General features: G+C 49.1%; 1 long non-coding RNA gene across 1 annotated transcript; it reads left to right on the plus strand.

Moving 5' to 3' along the window:
• The first annotated feature begins 34 nt into the window (after positions 1–34).
• On the plus strand, positions 35–8,444 carry LOC120095858 (uncharacterized). Its single transcript, XR_005491732.2, has 3 exons — positions 35–85; positions 4,939–5,434; positions 5,639–8,444. It is a non-coding gene; the product is annotated as an uncharacterized LOC120095858 (long non-coding RNA).
• Positions 8,445–17,196: the final 8,752 nt, after the last annotated feature.

A 17,196-nucleotide genomic window follows, 5' to 3' on the forward strand; every position in this document is an offset into this window, starting at 1 on the left:
GTACTGGCCTGCGTGAGTGCGCATGCGCGTTCGCCCGCCTTTAAAGACCGCTCCCCGCTCTAACTGAATATGCTGCTAACTGGAGGTACGATATGACCACCTACTTCAGACTCCACCACCTTGGCTTGAAACTGGGGGCAAATAAACCCCTTTCTCCTTCAGCTGCTTTTGTCCGGCGATTTTAAGCACAGCCACATAAGCAAAATTAAGACACCATCCTAACACATGGGCCCAGAGAAGAACTCCTTTAAGTCCCCTGCCTCAGTCCAAATGAGGACAAAACTGGGCCTCTCGGCAGTCTGTTCATGCCTCCACGTCTGTCTTTCTCCTTTATCTCTACGGATGGTGATGGTGATGGTGATGGTGATGGTGATGGTGATGGTGATGGTGATGGTGATGGTGATGGTGATGGTGATGGTGATGGTGACGACGACGATGATGATGGTGATGGTGACAATGATGATGATAGAGGAGGGGGAGGGGGAGGAGGAGGAAGAGGAGGAGGAGGAAGAGGAGGAAGAGGACGAGGGGGAGGAGGAGGAAGAGGAGGAGGGGGAGGAGGAGGAAGAGGAGGAGGAGGAAGAGGAGGAGGGGGAAGAGGAGGAGGAGGAGGAAGAGGAGGAGGGGGAAGAGGAGGAGGAAGAGGAGGAGGGGAAGAGGAGGAAGAGGAGGAGGAAGAGGAGGAGGGGGAGGAGGAGGAGGGGGAGGAGGAGGAGGGGGAGGAGGAGGAAGAGGAGGAGGAAGAGGAGGAGGAGGAAGAGGAGGAGGAAGAGGAGGAGGAAGAGGAGGAGGGGGAAGAGGAGGAGGGGGAAGAGGAGGAGGAGGAGGAAGAGGAGGAGGGGGAAGAGGAGGAGGAGGAGGAAGAGGAGGAGGGGGAAGAGGAGGAGGAGGGGGAGGAGGAGGAGGGGGAGGAGGAGGAGGAGGAGGAAGAGGAGGAGGGGGAAGAGGAGGAGGAGGGGGAGGAGGAGGGGGAGGAGGAGGAGGGGGAGGAGGAGGAGGAGGGGGAGGAGGAGGAAGAGGAGGAGGAGGAAGAGGAGGAGGAAGAGGAGGAGGAGGAAGAGGAGGAGGGGGAAGAGGAGGAGGAGGGGGAGGAGGAGGAGGGGGAGGAGGAGGAGGAGGAGGAAGAGGAGGAGGAGGAGAAAGAGGAGGAGGGGGAGGAGGAGGAAGAGGAGGAGGGGGAAGAGGAGGAGGAGGGGGAGGAGGAGGAGGGGGAGGAGGAGGAAGAGGAGGAGGAGGAAGAGGAGGAGGAGGAGGAAGAGGAGGAGGGGGAAGAGGAGGAGGGGGAGGAGGAGGAAGAGGAGGAGGAGGAAGAGGAGGAGGGGGAAGAGGAGGAGGGGGAGGAAGAGGAAAGGCAGAGATAAAAGGAAACACCCCCAGGCTCCTTTCTACCTTGTAAGAAGCAACTCTGAGGTTTAGTAGCCATCCAGTGCCCTCGGATGGGTTTCTTGGCTTGGCTGTCTAAGCTCTGGTTGCTTTTCTTTTTTGGCTCCTGGTTGCTTCTGGAGACTCATGGCTTGCCCAGAGCTGGCTGTGGTATTTGCATTGGCTGGGCAGTCTTAGGACCTGACCTCCTCCTCCTAGACCTAAGAGTTTCCTTCCTGGGAGTTCCTGGTCCTGTGGATTAGAAAGTAGCCCACCCACTGTGAACCTCAGAAGTCCAGGATTAGAATCTCTGGGGTTTGTTCTGAGGTCAGGCTCTTCAGAGCCCCAGGATGTCCTTAGATGGTTCCTTCTCTGCCTTTCTTCTCTCTAGCAAGTGTGGCTGGTGGTTTTGGCGGCCTCACTGGACAAACAAATTGCCTTCCACAGACCAGTTTGAGTAGCCTTGACTTGGAGCTGGCAAAGTCACCCTTGAGTGAGGATTCCACAGAGGCACAAGCTGGTGGGGCTTTTGGAGAAATGGGGTAGATGGGTCGGACGAGACAGTTACGTGCTAAGTGGGCAGTTACATGCTAAGTGAAGACAGGTAAGGGGTAATGTCAATCCCTTTCTTATGTGTCAGGTGGGACACTGGCTTTACCGAGTTAGCAAGATTCTGGTGGAATATCAAGCCCATGGCTGCTTAGGAAAAATGTGTACATGCATTCACACAGATGTAAAAAGGACAAGAAATTAATTTTTGTCTGTGGGTGAAGGAACTTGCAGATTTTGGCAACTGCACAGAGTGGATGCATGGGTGGAGTCCTACTGCAACCCACCACACATTTTACCTTATGCTTCCCTGTGGCCTTCCTGGGTGACATCTCCAAGCTCCACCCTAAACCCTCTTGGACCTCCGTGTGCCCCACACACACACTTCTTGGCCTCACCCATCAGCCGTCCTGCCTGGCCAACAGCCGGGGCATGACATGTTTGCACCGCGTGTAAACACCACTCACCATTAAGAGTTCCATCTAATGAGAAACAGAGCCACAGAGGGGAAGCTTCAAAGTGGTTAGCGGAAGGAAGTTGCCTGGAACAAAATCCGACTTGATGTCCCAATTAATACGACCCCTAATTCTATTTCCTCCCCTGCGGGCCAGCAGCCACCTCCCAGTAATTTCTGTGGGAGACGGAGACTCGGCTGATGAGGACAGAGGGACCTGGAAATGGGGCGGCTTCACGGATGAATTGATGCACAGGGAATGGGCATATTAGGACAAATTAGGGAATTAAGGAGGAGGAAAAACAAGAGACGACAGTCAGAGGAAATGCCATCCCTAGTAATAGTATTAATGGAAACCGGGACTTCGCTGCAGAGGGTGGCTGGCGTTCACAGAGCGGAAAGCATCGGGGAAAATTGTCTTTTATTTCAGTTAGGGAGAGAGAAAATCTTTGCCAGACCTTCGTTCTGCCTCCCAGGACCCTGGAGACAGAGCAGCCATGGGATTATCCGGGGAGAGGGATGAAGGGACGGATCCCCCTGTCAACACTGAGCCTGCAGAATACATAGGAAGAGCAGATATAAGATGTGAAGACCTTTGGAGCAGCTGTCTGTGGTCCGAGTCGCCTGTAAGGTCATTCCCTGACCATTCTCGGCCATGGCCTCTTTATGTCGCAGAGACAGGTGTTAATGTGGGGGTGAAGCTGCCCTCCCTTTGTGCTTGTCAGAGGCATCGGATACCCCAAGGGGTGGGGTAGAGGACCAGAAGACCCTTCCTAACTCATCAGGGATGACTTGACCAACCACTAGCTTGAGTCTTTCAGCCTCACTTCCCCCGGCCCCCTCTATCGGGCTTGCACGGATCTATCTGCCTTCAGCTTTCAAGAGCACAGATGCCAACGTGCCATCTCTTTTCTTAAATACCTGCCGTGCTTTCTGGTTTAATCTGGCCATCTGTGAACACAACACCCAGGGCCAGCAGGATTCCTCTGCAGCTCTGATATCCTAGAACCCAGCATCTCCATCACACAAACCCCCAACCTGCAAACTCTTCCCTTCCCATGGCTTTAGGCGGGCGATGACTTTCTTCAGTGCTTTGGTGAGGGGTGTTTCTGTGGACCTGATTCAAGTCCAAAGTCCAGGGGCCCTTACTTGCTAGAGCCCTCCTGGGTGTCTCAGTCACCTCTTTAGAGAAACCTAAGACCAGGCTGAGTCCCTGTTACTTCTCAGTCCATTTGTCCCCGTGGGCAGACTACTTGCTATATCTGTTGGATAAAAGCCCACACCTTGAAGACAAATTATCCTGAAAGTTCTGTCACTGGGGAAGTCACTGAACCTTAGGTCTCTCTCATTAGCAAAATGGGAGCAAGAAGCTGGGGAGAGGTGATCCGTGCTGTGGCGTGCTTGCCGCCAGAGCCTGAGGACCTGAGTTTGAACCCCAGCACCCATGTAAAAAGCAAAGCGTGGTGGTGCACCACACACTTGTAATGCCAGCACTGGGGAAGTGGGGACACTCATGCACACACACACACACACACACACACACACACACACACACACACACACACGGGGAAGGAGATCCTCTCGATACAACAAGGTAAAGTATTTGAAGTGCTTCATGCAGTTTGTACATAGAGCACAGTCAGGGACAGAGACAAGTGAACCAGTGTGCGTCTGAATCTGGCATGATGGTATCTTTCCTGCCCATCTATGGCTCTTCCTCCACTGCTCTCCCGACCACTGTCTCAGGCTCTGCCCTGTAGTCTAAACCATTCAACCTCTCTGCTGGCAGGGTATGGAAGCCACAAGATGGCTCTAGCCTGGAGCCCACAGACACTTGAACCTTGCTTATGTTGGAGACCAATGTCACCACTGTACACATGCCCATCCAGCAGGGCATGCAGACTACATCATCCACTTGTGTACAGAAGTATCCAGGAGGACTTGTAGGGCAGCCTGACTCTCCCAGTGTGTTTTTCCAGCAGTGTGTGTGTGTGTGTGTGTGTGTGTGTGTGTGTGTGTGTGTGTGTGTGTGTGTGTGTGTTGTTTCCACTAACAGCAGCCTCTTTATAACCTGACCACTTCTCCCCCATTAAACCAAGGTCCGCTGTTCTTACACAAGGCAATAGTTCCTGTTTCCAGCCCAGACAGCGCCTGTCTGTGTAAATATTGATGTGTTAGAATTTCTTCTTAGGAAATCCCTGGAGGTCAGGGCACTGCCTCTGAGGTCTCTGGAGTTCAGGACTTGCCAAAGATGTGCAGAAATCCTCTAAAGATGTGTATTGGGGTTGGAATCTGGGGAAGTTGCTTAGGACAAGAGAAGGAGAATTTTCTAGACTGGCCCACGGATGTGTTTGAGCACAGAACTCCAAAGCAGGTTCCACTCTTCCTAGCTCACATTTGCAGAATGCACAGTTTCATTTACCCCTCTCAACTTTTAACTTTTCTTGTAAGACAAGTTCCTGGTTCTACTCCACGTTTTGAGTCAGGGTCTCATGCAGCCTAGGATGACTTCAAATGCGGTGTGTAATTGAGGATGCACTTGAAATTCTGATCCGCCCGTGTCCACCCCTCAGGTGCTGGGGTGACAGGTGTGCACCCCCATGTCCAGCTTCTGCAGTGCTGAAGATGGAACACAGAGCCCTGTGCATGGGCACGTTATACAAGTACTTTACCACCCGAGCTGCATCCCCAGCACCCCCAAAAGGAGGCAGAAGGAGAGTAAGGCCAGGCAATATGATTACAAGACACAGTCAAGATGGACTTCCCACTGCAAGGCAAGTGGCATCAGCTCCCACCCCACTCCTGGTACTGACTTCAGCTGAGACACCCCTTTGCATCAGCATCAGCATCCCTACAGGGATCAATGGGAAAGAGAAGTAGACAACTCCCAGGCACGGCAGAAACAGGCACTGTCCCATCTTCACAGACCCACTGGATTGGCTGGTCCCTTTGTGTAGATTTCCTGGGTATCTACCTCTGCCTGACCCTCATTCGCTTCCTTCCTGTCTGCCTCCAGCAATGCTCTGTCCAGTGGCTCCATCCCAGCATCTGCTTCCCAGAGGATATGCCGTATGTATCCTGGCGGTGGGAGATGAGAGTGATTGCTGTGTTCAAGTGAGATTGTCCCCCACGGGTTCAAAGATTCTAGCACGTGCTTGCTAGCTGCTGGCAATGTTGGGGAGGCATTTATGGAACTTCATCATGTGACCTTGTTGGAGGAAGTATGTCACTGGAGGCGGGCTTTGATTGTTTATATCTTCTCCCCACTTTCAGGCGTGCTCTTTTCCTTCACGGCTGTGGTGGAAGATGTAATGCCTCTGTCTCTGCTCCTGCCACAGCACCTTGCCTCCTTGATGCACTCATCTCTCTGGAATCATAAGGCAAAAGAAGCTCTTTTCTCATTAGTGGCTTTTGGCCGTGGCGTTTTTATCACAGCAACAGCAAAGCAATTAAGTACAGGAACCAAAGAGAGCCCGAGAACGGTTTCTGAGTAGTGATGAGGTACTGATTCGTGTTTCAGACCAGGAGTCTGGGGGAAACTGGATCCTGTCCCTGCTCTTCGAGGTCATTGCATAGAAGAAAACAGGCCAAATACGGGACTTTACTCAAGGGTGATGGGGCTCAGGAAGAAAGGACAGAGTGCTGGAAAAGTCACTCACCACCTCCCCAGCATTCTCATGGTGGGGGAGCAACCTACTGACATCATGGCCTGATATCGTCATCTGCAAAATTCCTGTTTGAGAATTGTGCAACTGAGCTAGGAAAACAAATATGCTGCCTCAGTGAGTCAAGAGCTGACTGTGCAAGCAAGAGACCCAGGGTTTGATCCCTTGCACCCAATAAAAGAGCCGGGTGTGGCAGCACACAACTGTAATCTTGGCTATGGGGAGAGATTGAGGATGAGTCAACTCTGGAGGGCAGGAGAGAAGGAAAGAGAGAGAGAGAGAGAGAGAGAGAGGCAGAGACAGAAAGAGAGACAGAGACAGAGAGATAGGGAGAGACAGAGAGGGACAGAGAGACAGACAGAGACAGAAAGAGACAGACACACAGAGACACAGAGAAACAGAGAGGAGAGACAAACAGAGAAAAACAGAGAAAGGGAGATACAGAGAGTGACAGAGACATAGAACAAGACACAGAGAAAAGGGAGAGATAGAGAGACAGAAAGAGACAGAAACAGAAACAAAGAGTCACAGAGAGACACACAGAGAGAGGAAAGAAAGACAGAGAGATAGTCAGAGAGACAGAAAGATAGACATAGAGAGAGACAGAGAGACAGAGACAGAAACACACAGAGAAACACCCGAGAGGAGACAGACAGAGACAAAGAGATACAGAGAGGGACAGAGACACAGAGACAGAGAGAGAGGAGAGAGACACAGAGAGGGAAAAGACAGATAGAGAGACAGAGAGATAGAGACAGAAACAAAGACACAGAGATACACAGAGACAGAGAGAGATAAACACCAAACATCAACTGCCTCACCTCTCATCCTCATACACATGTACAAAAGCACACCCATCTGCCACAGAACACACAAATCACACACACAGTTGCATGAAAATTTCTCAGATTTTAAGTAAGTTCACTCTTTTGTGTGCAGCTGTATCTGTGCCTAGCAGAGGCAGCAACTTGTGACCCACACCAGTCAGACTCACCTGCTAGGAGATGGTGGAAGGCTCTGTGCAGGCAGTGATGGCTGAACTGGGGCCTAGGCTGATGAGGAGAAATGAATCAGGCCAAGGTAATGGGGACAGGAGAGAAAAGCTTATCCACAGAGCTGGAAGACAGAGGGGAGGATAGAGGAGGGGAGGGGAGGGGAAGGACAGGGAGGGGTGAGGTGGTAGCTTAGACAGTTGGGATTACCAGGGTTACTCGGGATCCTACTGTGAATGAAGTAAGGACTCTAACCAGTGATGTAGCTGCTCATCCTAATCCTTAGCTGACTGTTCCACTTTTGCTCTGGGAGCCATTGTCAGACTGCACGTCCCTACTGAACAAACAGGAAGTGTCTATGCAGAAAGAGTAGCTACCTAGGAAACAGACAGGGGCGGGGATGTAAAGGTGAGACCCTGGCCTCCCAACCCGACTTGAACACCAACTGAGCAGTGGATTCCACTGATTCTATGCAGAGAAGAAACACCCAGGTATACCTTGCCTTGTTTCAGGCTTTGAAATTTCGAGTTGATTTGTTACACAGCAAATGTTAGATGAGACATTGTTCTCTAGGAGGGGAGGAAATCCCAGACAACTATCTGTCCATAACAGCATGCATCCATTGAACATCAGAACTGCAGTGAGCCATCTGTTAAGGTTTTTAAACTGTCCTAATCCCACTGAAATGTCAGTTAAGGTATTTGTGCCCATTTTACAGATGAACGCCATTGAGGCTCACAGTGAGTGTGCTTTGTTCACATTATACAACCGATGCAAAGGTAGGACATGGTGGTAACTCCAGGACTGTGACTATGTGACGCTGATGACCCAGAGATCTTTCTGTCCCCATACCCCCTAGTGCTGGAATTAAAAGCTTGTGCCATGACACCCAGATTTTTCCTTTTAAACCAGAGGGTTAAATTCATGCTCTCATGCTTGTAAAGCAAGCACTTTATTGACTGGTCCATCGCCCACAGAACCCTGATCCATCTATCTCCCCAGAATTCAGCTCTTCTCTGTTTTGACTTTTCTGGCATAGATGAGAAAGCCTGGAAGATGTGGGGTTAACATGACACCTCTTTGAGAAGGCTAGTCTGTGGATGGCAGATGACCCTGAGCTAAGGGCCAATGTACCAGACAGAGGCTCCTATATCCCAGGCCTATCCACGGCTACCCAATGTCCCCCAGACACCTGGTCTCGCAGTTGGCTCCACTTGTCACATGGGAGTCAGGGCTCAGACAGACAGATTGTCCCAGGCCCAGCTATTGGTCTCAACCATGACTCCAACTGGCCAAATGACCTTGGGTCATGACCCCTTCCCTTAGTCTCCAATTTCCCCATCTATAAAATAAGATCAGAGTTCCTGGCACTCCCATGTATCATTTCATTGAAGTCCTCACTGTGCTAGAATTCTACTCTGCAAAACAGCACACATTTGTTGATGAAGTAAGTTTTTTGCTCAGCTATAAATGTTGATGACTTGATTTTAAAATCTATTTTTTCTGTGTGTGTGCATGTGTGTATGCATGTGTTTGTGTGCACGTGCATGTTTATGTGTGTATATGAGTGTGTGCACAGTGTGTACATTTGTGTGTACATGTGCATGTGTGTACATGTATAGGTGCACGCTCGTGTGCATGTATGTGTGTTCATGTGTGAGTGCATGTGTGCATCTGTGTATGTGTGTATATGCATGTGTGTGTGGCTGTGTGCATAGTGTGTACATGTGTGGGTGCATGCACATGTGTAGATGCATTTTGTGTACACATATGCATGTGTGTGTGCTTGTGCATGTTTGTGTGTGTATATCCATGTATGTGTACATGTGTTCACGTGTGTGTGTGCATGTGTATATGTATGTGTTTGTGCATGTGTGTGTTTGTGTGTGTGTGTGTGCTGTGTGCAGTGCCTGTAGAAGCATGAGGAGGGTGCCATATCTTTAGATCTTTAGTTACAAGCAGCTATGAGCTGCCTGATGTGGCCAAACTCCAGTCCTCTGGAAGAGCAATGAGTCCACTTAAGTCCTGTGCCATCGGTCTCATCTTCCTGAGAATTTAAAGTGCTGGTTGTAGGTTTTTTGCTTTCATTTTTTAATGCCCCTAAAAATAAATACCTATGTATTTTTTAAATGCCTGTCTGATGCTGCTTGGAGTGGGAACTACTTTGGTAGAACTGTATCTTTCCATTTTGAAGGAAGACCCAAGACTGAGGCAGGGGAGTGGATTTCAGGCTTGGGTGCCATTGACCTGGCCAGCAGCCCCTCTTTAGCAAAGGTGACAGTTTAGGCTTTCTGTCCTTCAGTAAGTCCCAACTTGTTTGGTGGGTGGAGTGCAAGATGGGTAAGAGGAGAGGGTTCCAACTCATAATGAAGGTTGGGGTTAGGGTTAAAGAAGAGTAGCCATGGAGGAGACCCCAAGCTGGGGTTCCAGTCAGTGAGGGTCCTGTAGTAAGTAGCCAGTGCCAGGCTCCTGGTGGGAATCACAAGGTGGAGGAAGGAAAAGGGCTGGGTTTTGCTGTTTCCTGTGAGGACACAGTCCCAGTGATCTAAAGGCCTCAACTCTTTTAACATGGGCCTTTCATCTCTCTGCCGTCTCACCTGGGGACCCGGCCTTTAACACATGGATACTTTGGAGGACATTTGAGATACAAGTCTTAGCAGTGGGACCCAAAGGGTAGTGGGTGAGAGTGAGCGATAGTCTGGGTGAGGTGTTCGAGTCCACACCCTGGTCTGTAGTAACCACGAGGGTCTGCCCAATGACCACAGATGCCAGGGAGAATGTGTACACTAAAGTTCACCTGTGGGATCAGGGCAAACTGGGTGGCCACAGGTTCTAGTTTGTCTCCACACAGCTTCTTCTTGGTTAGAGTATATTAAAATATATTTAAATGATTTTAGAGGGGTGTTTTGTTTTGCTTTGAGACAGGGTCTCTCTATATAGTCCTGTTTATCCTGGAACTCACTCTGTAGACCAGGCTAGCCCCAAACTCACAGAGATTCTTCTGCTTCTGTCCCTTAAGTGATGGAATTAAAGGTGTGTGACACTATGCCTAGCCAAAAGTATGCCTAGCCAATAGTAATATTTGTCATTACTATTAACTTTATATCCAGAAAATCTCATGGTGAGTTTTTGTTGTTGTTTGATGTACACACGTGTGTGTGTGTGTATGTATGTGTGTGCATGCGTGTGTATGTGGTATATATGTGTGTGTACTTATGTATGTGTTTGTATGTGTGTATGCATGTGTATATGTATGTGGTACATGTGTATGTATATGTGTGCATGTGTGTATGTGTGTATGTGTGTGTGTTTGTGTGTATAAGTATGTATATGTTTTTAATTGCTGTCCATCTTCATTTTGGGGGTTCTTCCTTCCTTCCTTTTTTCCTGGAGCTTGCTAAAGTTGGTAGGCTGGCTGGAAAACAAGCCTAGGGAACCAGGGAATCCCCATCTCCAGCTTCCCATATTCCCCCTTGCCTGCTGCCGCTGCTACTGCTGTTGTTGTTGTTTGCATGTCTGTTTTCTTTTTATTTTTCAAGTGTGTATTATAGAGGATTGAACTCAAGTTGTCATGGTGTGCAGCCAGCATTTTGCTAACTGAGTCATCTTCCCCTCCCTGTTGCTGCTTTGGAGATGAGGTCTTGCTACATAGCTCTGGCCAGCCTGAAACTTGCTATGTAAACCAAGTTAGCCTCAAACTGGCAGTCATCCTCCTGCCTCTGCCTCTGCCTCTGGTCTGTCATTTATTTATTTATTTATTTATTTATTTATTTATTTATTTATTTATTTATTTATTTTTGACGGAAAGAATCCATTTCCGAGGTCTCCATCTTTGAGCTGGAAGTTTCGCCCTCGTTCTGGTAAACATGCCTGCAGATTCGTCTGGATTTGTGTCTATCTTCCGGATCGGATTTCTGTTTAATTTTTAAAGACTTATTTTTAGAGATGTTTTTCGGTTCCCAGAGAAATCAGGAGGCAGAGAAGCGTACAGAGATTTCCCAACCACTTTCTCTCCCGGCATGCTCAGTGTCTCCCAGCATGCTCAGTATCGGGGATTGTCCACAGCCCCTGCAGAGCGGTGCGTTGGCAAGTGGTGACGTCACTCAGACACAGCATATTAATTCCCCAAATCCTGCATGGGAGGATCGTTTTTTGATCTGTTCATAAGGACACACACGGGCGCAAACCAAACATCCATGCCTGTATTTTCACTGGCGTTATCAAAGGCTTCCTCACCCCTTCTTCCTCCAGCGAGCTAGCCTCCAGTGAGCACTGATCTTTCCATAATCTTGCCCCTTCCAGAATGTTCTAGAGTTAGTTTTGCAATTTGTAGCCTTTGAGATTGTTCCCTTCCATTGCCTAGCATGCACTTATATCTTTTACCCGCTGTTTCCATGGTGGGCTAGCTTGCTTCTATTTGATTGCTTGGGGAAGAATAATATTCCATATCCTGGACATACCCTAGTTTAATGTATGTCGTCACCCACGGGGAAACAGGATTGCTTTTATGAGTAGGCACCGCCAACATCTATGTGCCAGTGTTCGTACGGAGAGAACTTCTCAACCATTACCACTAAATGCCAGCTAGAGCAATTGCTGGGTCTCAAGAAAGAACACATGTAGTTTCTGTCTTCCAAGAAACTAGCTCTTTCTCCTGAAAATCGGCCAAGCTACATTTTCTTGAAGATCCTTTTCTGGGGATCAAACCTGGGGTCTCCTATGTGCTAGCAAAAACCCTACCAATGAGCCACAGCCCCCATTCTTTTTTTTTTTTTTTTTTTTTGGTTCTTTTTTTTTCAGAGCTGGGGACCGAACCCAGGGCCTTGCGCCACAGCCCCCATTCTTACGCTTCTGATTTTTCATTTTGAGACTGAGCCTTGATAGGTTGCCTGGTATAGCCTTGAACTCACTCCGTAGACCAGGCTGGCCTTGACTCTGGCTTACAATCAAGTTAACTGAGGCTAGAGACTCAGCTTCCAGGAAGGGCACTGCCTCTCATTCCCTGTGCTTTTGTTTACCTCAATGACTACGGTCTTCCTTATGTGCTTGTTTACTGTCCCATAGAGCCAAGGTTAGCCTTGAACTCCTGATCTTCCTGCCTCAACCACCCAAATGCAGAGATGACAGGCACACCCCACTTCTGGTATTTCTTTTATAACTAAACCAGCAACTGTTTGGGACTTTACTCTAGGTCTGGCTAATAAGAATCTGAAGAAACTCACTAAAGTTCATCCCCCTGTGCAAGAAGGTCCCGCCTGGATCCTTGGGTCCCTTTTTCTTTGTCCAGATTCTTGATTCTCTTTGGCTGGTGTCTGTGACTCTGTCTCTGTGTCTTTCTCCCCAACTGCCTGCTCGCTCTTTCCTCACAGTAGGGATTTCAGCATCTCTCCATCTCTCTGTCCCTCTGGTATCTCTGTGATCCCACCTGGCTTGCCCTTTCTCCCTATCTCCCCCACCCCACCCCCACTTCCTTCTCTCTTCTCATTCACCTATCTCTCTGCCCAGGCTGGTCCTATCCAGCTCTACCCCTCTGTCTCCACCTAAGCTTCTTATCTATCTTCCTAAACTCGACAGGGCCCCTTTATCTTGCCTCTTCCTGCCTGTCTCCTCGGGTTCCCTTTCTGTCTCCAGCTCCTCATCCACCACTCTTTCTGTCACTGTCTCTTCTTCATCCATGTGCCGATCACTACCCCAACCCCCAACCTGAGCTCTCTCTATGTCTCTCTGCCTCTTGTCCACATCCAGCCCCCTTCTCTGAGACTTTCTTATTCTCCTCCCTGAATTCTCAATTGCACAGCCCCAGCCTGGGGTCTCTGAGCTCTAGGAGGCCATCCAAGGACTTCATAGGCTCAGGGGTGAGGCCAGCAATCATTTCTTTAAGCAGGCATGAAGTTCCCATCACACAGCCTGCCCGGAGGCTTCCCCTCTACAGCCCTCTCCAGGCCGCAAAGCGCCCCCCTCCCCAACTTCCTGCTTCGGCAGCTACACAAGGCCTCATTCTAATCCTCCGGTTCGTCTGCTTAGCGTCTCTGCAGAAAATAAAGGAGCAGAAAAGTAGCTTCTCTTTTCTTTTATTTGCCCTCCTCCCCCTCTTCCTCCAGATATCTCCCTGGGGGACAGGGCCTGAAACCGAGCAACAAATATTTACTAATTCCATTAAATGAAAGTCCCCCCCCTCTTTTTCTCTTGTTTCCTTCTCAAGTGAATGAATGTTTGAGGCCCCAAGTTCATGGTGAGTCTCCTCCCCCAACAGCCCCTCCCCTTCTCTGCCCTACACACCCAGGACTTATATATAGTTCTCTTGGTACCATTTCTCCATTTTTTTCCCCTCCTGGAGTTCAAGACAAGTTGAAGGGTCAAAAAGGCAAAGGGTGCTCTAGAAGTTTAGCAGACGGCTTTTTTGGTCCTCAGCAGAGAGAGGGGGGGGGAAGGGAGAGGGAGGGAAGGAAAGAGGGAGGGAGGGATAGAGGGAGGGGAGGGGGGAGGGAGGAAGAGAAGGAGGGAGAGAGAGGGAGAAACAACGAGGCTGGGTTCTGGGGTCTGGCTCACATTAAGCCTGGAAGTTCCAGCCATTGATTCACCCTGGAATTATAGCTTAAAAAAAAAAAATCACAAACCATGGTTTATTCATGAGGCTGCCTTTTTTCCTCCTCCTCCTTCTTCTTAAATAGCAACCAAAAGTTGCAGTTTAGTTCCCCAAGTAGGGAAACATCCTTACTTTTTCTGGGGGTCTCTCAGGAAATGATGGGAAGAAACAGGCAAGGTGGGAGCTCAGAGTGTCCTGTATTCCTCGGACCAGACCCTCTGGAGGCTTCAGAGGGCATCCTTCCTGCCCATCCAATTTCCGATGGCACCAGGTGCCCCTTGCCCGGTAGCTACCTCTCTCCCTGTCTGCCTCCATCTGCACATGAATTCGCCCGTGTACAAGCAAGCTTCTGCGCCCTTTGTCTTTGGATTTAGGGGACGCTGATTCAAAGATGATCTTATTGTAAGAGGTGTGTGTGTGTGTGGTGTGCGTGTGTTAGGTACACATGCAAGCGTGTACATGTGGAATCTGGAGGTCAATTGCATGTTTTCTTCTCCACCTTAATTTTGAGATATATCTTTCACTGAAACTGGAGCTCCCTGATTTGATGAGGTTGGCCAGCTAGTGACCCCCACAGCTTCACCCGTCTTCACCTCCCTGGTTTTAGGATATCAGATAGGGGCCGTCACACCGGGCCTTTTAAACAGATGCTGGGGATTGAACTCAGGTCCTTATGGATGCTTGGCAAGTGTTTTATAGCTGTTTCACCAGCTCCTCTCATTTCTCTCTGCAACCTGATTACTTTGAGGAGAACATGTTGGCTGGACGATACAGGGCCCTGATCACCCTCCTGCTCTGTGTGAAGTAGGAAGACATGGTGTCCCTCAGGCTCAGACCCCACAGCAGACAACTCCACCATCTCTTATTGCATAGCTAACTCAGTTGGCCTCCTCTTTATAAAAATAGATGGGAGTCTTGGGGGATGGTAAAGATAGCACATTTCTGTTGGTTAACTCTATTGAAGGGTAAGTAGGTGTCTTGAAAGAAAATTCAGATTGCTAAACAAGGCAGGGGAAGGGGAGAGCTTGCTGTGTAGACAAAGGTGGGGGAGCACTGTGTGTGTGTGTGTGTGTGTGTGTGTGTGTGTGTGTGTGTGTGTAGGTATGTGTCTGTGTTTCTGTGTGGATGAAGGTTAGAGGCATGGTGTAGGTGTATGTGAGGTTTCTGTGTGAGTTGAAAGAGGACCAAGATAGGGGTGAGAAGCAGTGTATATAGGGGTGTGTTTCTGTGTGAATGAAGTGTGTGTGTGTGTGTGTGTGTGTGTGTGTGTGTGCGTGTGTGTGTGGACTTGCTGTTTGGCTGAAGGAGAACCAAGAGGCACAGCGAGGGTTCCCTGGATCCCCTGTATTCGGAGCATCAGGAAGAACCTACTGGTTTTCCTTGAGCCTAAGCAGTGGTTTCTAGCAGCCCTGTGCATTGGGGTTCCTCAGGAGGTGCTGTCCAAGGGTGGGAAAACACATACGGCACCTCCACCACAAAGTGCTTAAGACATAAAGCCACCTCTTCTGACGCCCGCCGCTTCTATTTTACAGAAGAAGAAATTAGGACTAAGAGGAAAAAGATCGCTGAGGGCCGCCTGAGGTCAAGACGGCATCTGGACTCCCATCTGTTGAGCCGTGACACTCAGATTCTTCACTCACGGAGCTGTTGTCTGTGCGGCGCCACCGGATGAGTTTTCAGGGGACTGGGGTGGGCTAGGCTGAGGCTCCGAGTTGTCAGCAGTTGAAAGGACCGTCCTGAGAAGAAAAGAGCTTCTACCTATGCACAGCGGCGGATGGATCTGGACAGCGGCGGATGGATCTGGGGGTTGTGGCGGCAGCAGGCCTGTCCCTTCTTCCACTAGAAAGATGTTGGTGTGTTGTTGAGGGAAGATAGGGAAATTCAGGATGCATGAAACGTATACATTTGATCTAGAGATAGAGTATCCTAACAAGCAAGATTCTTGGGTTTTTTTTTTTGTTTGGTTGGTTTTTTTTGTTTTTTTGTTTTTTTGTTTTTTGGTTTGTTTTTTTAAGCTTGCGATTGCAGGGAACTCAAGTTAGGAGGAACTTAGATTGGCTGGTCCTACAGCAGATCCACAGTCAAGAGCACAGAGGAACAGCCTCAGGCATGTTCATCCACTTGCTTGTTTGTATTCAGTTTGGGTTTTCCACTCTCACACGGTTCTGAACCTCCTGATTAGGGAATGGTGCTGCCCACAGTGGGCAGAGTCCCCACCCCTCTCCACAAGCCAACCCAATGTAGACAATCCCTCACTGAGACTCTTCTTACAGGATTCTAGATTGGATGAGGTCGACAAAGCTAATCATAACGCCATGCCGCACCTAAGCACCCATGAATGCCCATGTGTATGAGTGCAGGCACATACACTCCTGCAAGATGCATATATGCACAGAGGGAAGGCCTTTCCGTTCAGGCATTTGGATAAGACCCTTCTAAGCTCTGGTCGTTTTTCTTAACCTGTGCTCACTTGTCTCTTCTTACTGACACTTCTCTATCACCCCACTTGGAGATCCTTGCTGGGGACATCTATCTGGCTTCCTAGAAAGGAAGAGAATGCATAAGGAACTCATTCTGTTGGAAAGGGAAAGGGAAGAAGCATTGTGCAAAGAGAAACTTTCAATAGGTCGCTGCTATTCTGGAAGTTTCTAGACAACGGGAAGTCATCGCATGGAGTCTATTGTTTGGCTGTTTTTCAAGCAAACAGCTGTTGTGCCTTGACACGGACATCGTAGGAGTTGCTAGCTGGGTTAGCTGTGGAGTGTCTTTGCCAGTCGTGCTGTAACAGTCTAGATGCCTGGGGGTGGCCTGGGGAAGATGATGTTGACTATCAGCCTCCAGTCCCTACAGTCAAAGGCCCAACAGTTTTCCATGCAATTCCTTGGAATTAAAAAATCACTTAAAATATCTTCTAACATTTGTCTGTCTGTCTGTCTGTCTGTCTGTCTGTCTGTCTATGCACTCACACAGGCACACAGGCACAGGTGTGCATGTAAAAGAGCACATTTTGGGGTTGGGGATTTAGCTCAGTGGTAGAGCGCTTGCCTAGCAAGCACAAGGCCCTGGGTTCGGTCCCCAGCTCCGAAAAAAAAAAAAAAAAAAAAAAAAAAAAAAAAAAAAAAAAAAAGAGCACATTTTGCAGGAGTTGGTTCTCTCCCTCCACTGTGTGAGTCCTAGGGGTTGAACTCAGGTCTTCAGTCCTGGTGGCAATCACCTTTACCTGCCCAGCCAACTCGCTGGCCCTGGAAGCTTGTGCCTGCCCTCTGGTATAAGACTATCGTGACACACTGATCAGAACATCTTGCATGGCCTCGTGGGGTGACAGTTTGGATGAACGTGAGGATCAAGAATAAAGAACTCAAAGTCTTGGGGAACATGAGAACCTGATCCTGAGTTCAGATGTTAAAATCTTCTTGGTTCTGGTCAGATCCACTTTTTAATAACCTTACCCTCTTGAGGTACTTCAGGGTAGACACAGGTCATCCTGGGAAGGTAGACCAAGGAGCAGCCATGGGACAGGGGTAAGACAGCTATGCCGATCTCCTACTCCAATGTTTGAACCCTGTCTTAGGGTTCCTATTGTTGTGA

Source organism: Rattus norvegicus, chromosome 12, assembly GCF_036323735.1.
Source record: "Rattus norvegicus strain BN/NHsdMcwi chromosome 12, GRCr8, whole genome shotgun sequence".
Classification (NCBI taxonomy): domain Eukaryota; kingdom Metazoa; phylum Chordata; class Mammalia; order Rodentia; family Muridae; genus Rattus; species Rattus norvegicus.